At 41.4% G+C, this 8,670-nt stretch overlaps 1 protein-coding gene across 1 annotated transcript in view; it reads left to right on the top strand.

Annotated features, from left to right (window-relative positions):
- Mrtfa (myocardin related transcription factor A) overlaps nt 1–8,670 on the top strand; it is a 177,761-nt gene that overhangs the window by 67,666 nt on the left and 101,425 nt on the right. Inside the window, exon 2 of the mRNA XM_021216568.1 lies at nt 1,235–1,496. The gene's annotated coding sequence lies outside the window, so the exon portion shown is untranslated. The remainder of the gene's footprint in view (nt 1–1,234; nt 1,497–8,670) is intronic.

The following is an 8,670-nucleotide window of genomic DNA, read 5'->3' as shown; positions in this document are numbered from 1 at the left end:
TTTTTTGTTTTTTTGTCTTTTTGTTTTTTTGAGACAGGGTTTCTCTGTATAGCCCTGGCTGTCCTGGAACTCACTTTGTAGACCAGGATGGCCTCGAACTCAGAAATCTGCCTGTCTCTGCCTCCCAAGTGCTGGGATTAAAGGCGTGCGCCACCACGCCCGGCTTGTTGTTTCTTATTCTTTGTCATTTTTTAAAGATATTTTAATTCTGTAAGGAGTTTTTGTGTGTGTGTGTGTGTGTGTGTGTGTGTGTGTGTGTAAGTAAAAGCTCTTGCTTTTCTTGTTTTTATAACAAAATCAGCTTAGAACGTGATCACTTGGCTCTTTCCTCAAAATGCTGGAACCCTTGAATAACCAGCCTTCTTTTTTTAGATCTATGGTCAGGCTCCACACACTCGAGCCTCATCCCAGTGTTTGCAGTTTTAGCCTTTTTTCGGGAGATAGACTTAAGTCTGCCCACCGTGGCCGCTCTGCTCCAAGCTTTCCCTGGACACACACCATGTCACTCTGTGGGGCTGGTACTTGCCACGTTTCATACAGAAAGTCCAATGAATCTTAAGAACACTTGCCATGTTTGTGGGAGTGCTAGCAGCATAGAAAAAGGGAGTGTTGTGTTTAACATTCTAGTTCTGAGTTCTGTGATTGAATACCCGTGTAATAGTTGGCTAACTCCAATACCCATCACCAGACAGACATCTCTATACTTCTTTACAAAGAAGTCTTAATTCCCTACCCTAGATATGATAATGTGTTATGCTAATTCAATGACTATCCAGTCTCTTATTTCTCAGGATACTTTTTCTTAGTTTTTGCAAGGTAATATTTATTTCACAGCTATTTCTCCTTACTTAGCATTTCCTTTTAACCCGTTCTATGTGTGAATGTGTGTTGCTTTTATTTCAACTGTATGTTGTCCTTCTGAGTTAATCAAAGACTAGCTAATTTGAAATTGGCACTCTGGGAGTTTAATAACCATACTCACTCACTTTACAAAAACTTCTTAAACTATTTGCATCAGTGCATGCCTATAATCCAAACACTCAGGAGGCTGAGGCAGGAGCATCACAGATTGGAACTTCACCTAAACTGTATGGAGAGATGTTGCCTTCAATTTTTGAGCATGTTAGTAGTATCCTAGTTCTGTAACCTAGAACATTTGTACTCCATGTATGGTCAGTGGTTCAATTTCTTCATTGTAACATCTAAACTTGGTGTTTTCTCTTCCAATTTCTAGGTTACCATCACGAAAGCCAAGGTGGATTTCTCCAGTGTGGTGTGCCTGCCCCCTTCCGTCATTGCTGTGAATGGGCTGGACGGAGGAGGGGCTGGCGAAAATGATGATGAGCCAGTGCTCCTGTCTCTGTCTGCGGCCCCCAGCCCCCAGAGCGAAGCTGTTGCCAATGAACTGCAGGAGCTGTCCCTGCAGCCCGAGCTGACTCTAGGCCTCCATCCTGGGAGGAACCCCAATTTACCTCCACTTAGTGAGCGGAAAAATGGTGAGTCCTTAAGAAATGTCTGTATTGCTTGCTTTGAACCAGAGTTCCCTTGTTTATGATGTCACAGATCCTTGCCTTACTTCACATCTGGTGAAAGGTTTTTGTTTTAGTATTTCTTATAAAATAGAGAAATAGCTTATTTTAGTTATTACGTGTTTATTATTTATATGTAAAATTAATATATAAAATATTCATTATATTCATAGCTTAATTTATCTTATTTAATAATACCTTTGTTTAGGGGTTGGAGAGATGGCTCAGCGGTTAAGAGTACCTTAGCTCTAGAGGTCCTGAGATCAATTTCCAGCAACCACATGGTGACCCACAACCATCTATATATCATGGAATCTGATGCCCTCTTCTGGTGTGCAGGGAGGACACTACATAATAAATAAATGTTTTAGGAAATAAAAGGCTTGGTTTAGGAATTCAGCATTTCCTACTGTAGTTGCTGTGGCTGCTTTAGTTTGCCATCTGGCTGCTCTGTTGAGCCTAACCCATGCTGTCCACTAGCTCATCAGTTCAGCAAATGCTGGCTGATCATCAGCAAAGCAGCATCACCAGCTGAGGACTGAGTGTCAGGCCCACGAGCCTTCGAGGAACATTTCCCATCCAAGCCGTGACATCACACAGCCTCTCCAACACATAGCCCCACCTAACTGAGGCCACTTATGTGAGTTTACAGCTGGGCAGAGTGGCCTAGCATAAAGCTAGTAAATTCTCCAAGAGGGCGATGGCATTGCTCTGCCTTTGTACCACCATAAAGTCAAAAACTTGTAAGCTGAACCATTGTTAGGTCAGAAACTGTGTATTCTTCTACAACCTGTGTTTGTAGAAGAAATAAATATTTAATATTTAATAATATAATTTAATAATAAATAATATTTACCTTATGAGTTAGTAATGATACATATTTTCCTATCTAATCTCTTTAATCAGTGTGTAATTTGTCTACAAAATACCAGCCTTACATATACCTTCTATGTTGATAGCATTGTTTAATTAGTCTTATCTATTAGGATGGTTTTTCTCTTTTTCTTAAATTGTTTTGGCTGCTCTTACCCTTTAAGTTTCCCATGATTTTAAAATTACTTAATTTCTGCAAACAAAATAATGGCAACAAAAGAAATACTTTTTCTCTAAAAAGATATTAAAATACATAATAGATCTTTTTTAAGAAAACTGTCCTCCACTGCCTTTTTAAGGATTTATTTTTAAGAGTGTGTTTTGCCTGCATGTATGCATGCGCCCTGTGCATGCCTGGTACCTGCAAAGGCCAGAAGAGACCTATTGGAACTGGAGTTGTAGATGGTTGTGAGCAACCATGCCAGTTCTGCAAGAGCAGTATGGTGGTTTGAGTAAGAATGACCTTCTTAGGCTCATGTGTTTGAATGCTTAGTCACCAGGGAGTGGCCCTGCCTAAGAAGGATTAGGAGGTGCCCAATGCTTCCCATCATTATGATAATGGACTAAATCTCAGAGACTGTAAAGAAGCCCCAATTAAATGCCTCTTATTTCTAGAAGAGTTGCCTTGGCAAGAGAACAGTACCTAAGAGAAGGAGCAAGTGTGCTCAGCTATTGCGCCACCTCTCCAGCTCTGCCATTGATGCTTTTGGATGGCCGAAATGGGAGTTAGACTGGGTCTCACCCTATGAATTAGGCTGGCCTTATTGGTCCTCCTGCCTTAGCCTTTTTTGCACTGGGATTGCAGGTGTGTGCCACCTTGCCAAGTTCTACCTCAGATATTGGTTTGTCCATCTCTTTTATCAACCCACTTTATGTGTCTGATGTACCTCAAAGTAAGGATTCGAATGCTGGCACACTCACTGTTGCTGAGACAGAGCGTCCTGTGTCTGCTCTATTGAGTTGTCACAGATTAAACACACCTGTTTGTAACTAGTATTTACAACTAAAGGAATGATAAACATTGCCAGAGAGCAGCTCCCCTGTGCCTCTTCCTACCCAGGCCTCTCTTCTTCCTGCTTAAAAGAAATTATCATCTTCCTTTCTGATCTAGTTTCACTCTGCTCTGTTTGTTTAATTATTTGTTTGTTGATTGGGAGATGTTGGTGTCGCCATGTTAACTCAGGCCTCAGAGCAGTCCTCTGCCTCAGTCTCCTGGCTGGGCCTGTGAGCTGGCTGGGCCTGTGAGCTGGCTGGGCCTGTGAGCCTGACCTCCTATGCTGCGTATTTTACTCACTTTCATACTTCATTTAGAAGTAGAATCATCCTGTGTGTCCTCTCTTGGTGGCTTCTCTGAGACGTCTTTGAAATTAATTTCTTGTTTACAGCTGTAGTTTCTGTAAATAGTGTGTAAACATTTGGATTGTTTTAATTTAGGGCTATTATGAATCATGCTTCTGTAAAACTCATTTCTTTTGGTGTGTATCTGTTGGGATTTGGGCTTAAACTATATCATTTATAAGAAAATGGGAAAATTATACTTAAAAGTGGTCTTGGGCCACTGACATGGCTCAGTGTGTGGTAAAGACACCAGCTCCCAAGCCCGAGAATGTGAGTTCAGTCCCCAGGACCCACATGGTGGAAGGAGAAAGGACCAACTTCTACAAGTTGTCCCCTGGTCATCATTCATATGCATGTACATACATAACAAATAAACAAGTAAATGGAATAAAAGCAGTTTTTGTATATATTTATGGCTCTTTCTGTTCATTAATTAGCTTTATCTCTTGCTATAAGTATGTTCTGGACTATCTTAGTTCATTTTACAAGCTTCACCAGAAGGATCATGTAAATAGATAGTTAGATTTACTGTCAGGTATGTTTTTTGGTTGATGTTATAAATGGTATTTTTGGTGAACTATTTTGTTTGAAGATATAATATGGAAATGCTAAACTTTTTCAAAACACATTGCCTTTTTTACACACTCGTGCACATGGACATAGGCTTTCTTCTGCTCTTCCTGCTGTCTGTCCTCTCCTAAGCCATGCTGAGGTCAGGAGCTTTTTTCATTGTCACCTGCTTGACTCTGTTAACCCTTGACCATCACACCTCTTCACCCTCTGTTGTGATCAGAATCTCTATTCAGCAATGTGAGCGAGTCTTTGAAAACTGGATCGGTTTTGTACCACTGCCCAAATTCTACAGTCCCTTCCCCAGAGGCCTGTGGACAAATTACATTTCTACACTGTGGTCTGGTATCTTTCTGACTGCATTTCTTGCCACTTTGTCCCAGCCACACTGTCCTCCCTTCCTTCCCACACAGCTTTACCCACTCCTTCCTCTTTCCTTGCCTTTGTCTGTAGTGTAGTGTCTTTGGGTGTCAAACTCACCACCTCTTGTATGCTAGTAAAATGCTGTACCACTCACTCCTCCCCAGCTCTCTGCTTGACCATGTGAGCCTGTGCTGTCACAACCAGAAACCCTTGCTGCAGGACATCTCTCCTCAGGGAGCCCTTCCCTCTTCCTTTTCTCTTGAATAGCCCCTCCCACTATATGCTGCCTTTTCTTTTTCTTTTCTTCTTCTTCTTTTTTTTTTTTAATCAACTGTCATTAGTGTATGTTTATTATTTGATTACTCACTTTTGATAGTACATTTTATAAGGGCAGAAACATAGCAGACTGTTGGCTCACAGTGGACATCCAAGTACTTATTGGGTGGATGAGTGGCTGGTTTATTTCTTTTTTCCAATAGGTAACAACATATTTATTTATTTATTTATTTATTTATTTATTTATTCTGTTTTAAGATGTGGTTGGTCTTATATGTCCCTGGAAGGCCTGGAACTCTTGTTTAGACCAGGCTGGCCTTGAACTCTTAAGAGTTCTGCCACGTACTGGGATTAAATGCCTGCACCACCATACTCAGCTGCAACAACTGGTTTTACATTCATAGGTCTTAGCAGATTGTTAGGGAAATGAGGGGCACCTACAAGGTTTTTGTGTCTTCTTTTTCTCATTTCTAATCCCCTGGTCCCATCAAATACCGCCAGGAGAGATCTGGTCTCCCAGGAGTGCTGACACACCTGTGAGCACAGGAAAAAGACCCACAGCTATCCATCTAATCCCCTGGTCCCAAATGAAGCTTACATACTTGATGGGGGGTGACTAATCCATAAGGAAAGATGGGAGAGAGAAAGGTAGACAGAGGCCAGTGAGACTGCCCAGTGAGGGTAGGCGGGTAGGTGGGGTGTGCTCAGCCTGTCAGACTCTTGGTGATTGTCTCTACTCTTCACATCCTAGAGGTTTCACCACTACACTTTCACCCGAAACTGCCCTTCGAGTTTGTCAGTGTTGTTTTTGTTATGGATGGCATGGCCATTAGTCCTATCCCAGACATTTGAAAGCCTTCCTCTGCTAACATTACTCTTGGCTTTTTTCATCGCATCTGTCTGTCCACTACCTTTTCTGCTCAGACCTTTTCCTCTGTCTTTCTATTTCCTCCTTCCGCTGTCTTCCTCTGAGAACTCAGTCCGGAGGCAAAGGCTTTTTTTTACACCTTTGTAGAGGTCAGGGCAGGAGCAGAAGTGGAAAATCCCTGAAGTGACTATGATGCAAGACAGTGTGCCTGCCATTCTAGAGCAGAGGAAGTCTGGAGTTTGACTTGCGCACAGCTGTGCTGTGTAGAGAAGTGAGAGCACTGGGTTCTCAGGTCTGTTTTACTTGTATCTTACATGGAAGAGCTGTGGATAGGAAGGCGTCTTCCAGGGGCAGTTGGTAGTCAAGCTCCTGGTACCTGTTTACTGATGAGTAGCTTCCCTTGGGTCAGAGGTTCTCAACCTTCCTGATTCTGCGACCTTTAATACAGTTCCTCATGCTGTGGTGACCCCCAACAATGTTATTTCGTAGCTACTTCATAATTGTAATTTTGCCACTGTTCTCATAATGTAAATATATGACATGCAGGATATCTGATATGTGACCCTTAAAGGGGTCACGACCTTAGTGCCTTTGCATCACCTAGACCTTGGTGGCCTAACTTGGAACCATGGCCTGTTTTCATGGCACTCCATTATCTACTTTAAAGCTGAGTGGTGAGCGTCCGAGCTTAAAAGGACATGGCGGCCACCCTGAGCTTAGAGAAACCTGGAAAATCTTCTCTGCAGTGTGCCAATCCTCTGAGTCCAGCTCAAGAAGCTTTGGCACCCAGTGAATGAATACGTTATGATTTTCTTTTACTAGCTATGTTCACTCCTAAATAATATATATCGGTTAGTTAAAATGTATATGACTGAAATGATTTTTCATTCCTTTTTTGCTCATCGTAGCTAGTAATCCATCGTCTTGGGTACATCTGTGATTTATCCATTTTCATTGCTGGGTATTACAGGTTTACATGGATAACTATTGCATAACAGAAAAATCTGTTTCTGTTTTCCTCACACACGTAGATCAATGGATGGATGGATAGATAGACAGACAGACAGATCTTGTTAATCTGTTCCACAAGCTGCTTGTGGTCACACATGACTTTAATCCCCACACTCAGAAGTTAGAGGCTGGGAATCTCCTGAGTTTTAGGCTAACCTGGTGTACAGAGCCAGTTCCAGGACAGTCAGGGCTCCACAGAGAAATGCTGTCTCGATAGGTAATAGGTAGGTAGATAGATTCTTCTTGGGGATATTTGTGGTGTTCCTAGTTTCAGACTGTTGGTGTTTTAGATATCTTGGTATGTGTATAATAATACTTATAATACACTGAGGATGGACAGTTTGTATTTCCCACAGTTTGAATCATGCTAACTGGAATAAACTGTGTTACATGGGAGAAGCAACTCCTACCTTGTTCTTTTCCAAGAGTGAATTTCTCATCTGTGCTTGTTTGTTTGTTTGTTTTTTTTTTTTTTTATTTCCTTATGAATTCCAATATTTCTGTAGGGATTTGGTTAAAATTATGTTAAATCTGTAAACTAGAAGAATTGTATTTTTAGGTTATTGTCCTGTGACAATATCTCTGGTGTAGCCCGGCATGGTGGCACACGCCTTTAATCCCAGCACTTGGGAGGCAGAGGCAGGTGGATTTCTGAGTTTGAGGCCAGCCTGGTCTACAGAGTGACTTCCAGGACAGTCAGGACTGCACAGAGAAACCCTGTCTCGAAAAACAAAACAAAAACAAACAAACAGACAATATCTCTGGTGTATCAGAGCTTCTGTGTGAAGTTCTATAATTTCCTATGTGGAAATTATAATTTCTTTTTTCTTAGATGTGTTTTGTTCCATTTACTTTACCCTATTTTTGTGGCCCTGAGAATTGAACCTGGGCTCTGCATGCTGGCTGTAGCCTCCGCCCTCCATTTCCCTTTAAATGTTTCCTATATTAAATACCGTTGTAAATGTTCCCTTTCGCTAGCTGATCTCAAGTATATTCCTGAAAGAGTTAGTCCGGTCTGCTTTCTAGGGTGCTGGGTGGGGTGGGGCGAGCTGCGTGAGGGAAGGACAGGAGAGAATGGGCGGGAAAAGGTTATATTTACTCCTTCCATGTGGCTTTTCCTCCTCTCTGTGAGTGACTTAAGAAGTCCTCATTCTGTTTTGCATGTTTTTTACTGCCAGGGGAGAAAGGGCCAATCTTTCATGTTTCCTGTGAGGGACGCCTGTACACTTCTGCACCACAGAGCTGCACAGGAGGTACTAATTAATCCTTGAGAGAAGTAAAAGTCTTGAGTGGGCAGTTTCAGATCTAAATTATAATGTTTTCTTGGGTAAAGAAAAGAGAGTTTTAAAACTGTATTCCTCAGGAAGTCTCAAAGCTTTTTCAGATTTAGTCTCACTTGAAAATGTCCAAATCTTAAGATTCATTAAATGACTATTTATAAATGATTTTGAGACTTTCCTAAAACTACTTTATCCCAGTCTTAAAGATAATCAGTTTTCCATCTTACTCATCAGATGTTAAGCCAGGCTCCTAGTGATCAGATAGCAGATAGAACCCCCTACTCCAAAAAAATGAATAGTAGGGACAAAAAAACCTGGCTCCTCATAGGTTCGCCCACATCTTAGAGAAGCCTGCTGTCAGCATTCGGTATGCCTCCTGCATCATCGCCACTGACTTGTGTGTTATGTGTCCTGCTTCCATTTAGCCTTGTAGCTTAAGGTTTTCACACTCTGTTGAATATTTTTTTCTCTCTCCCCAGTTGGGTATTTAAAACAGTTTCTACTTTTTACAGAAGTACTGACTTAAAGTGTTTGACTTTTTTTTTTTTTTTTTTTTTTTTTT

Source organism: Mus pahari, chromosome 17, assembly GCF_900095145.1.
Source record: "Mus pahari chromosome 17, PAHARI_EIJ_v1.1, whole genome shotgun sequence".
Classification (NCBI taxonomy): domain Eukaryota; kingdom Metazoa; phylum Chordata; class Mammalia; order Rodentia; family Muridae; genus Mus; species Mus pahari.
Note: the sequence above shows the minus strand (reverse complement) of the source record. Positions and strands in the feature narration are given on the sequence as shown.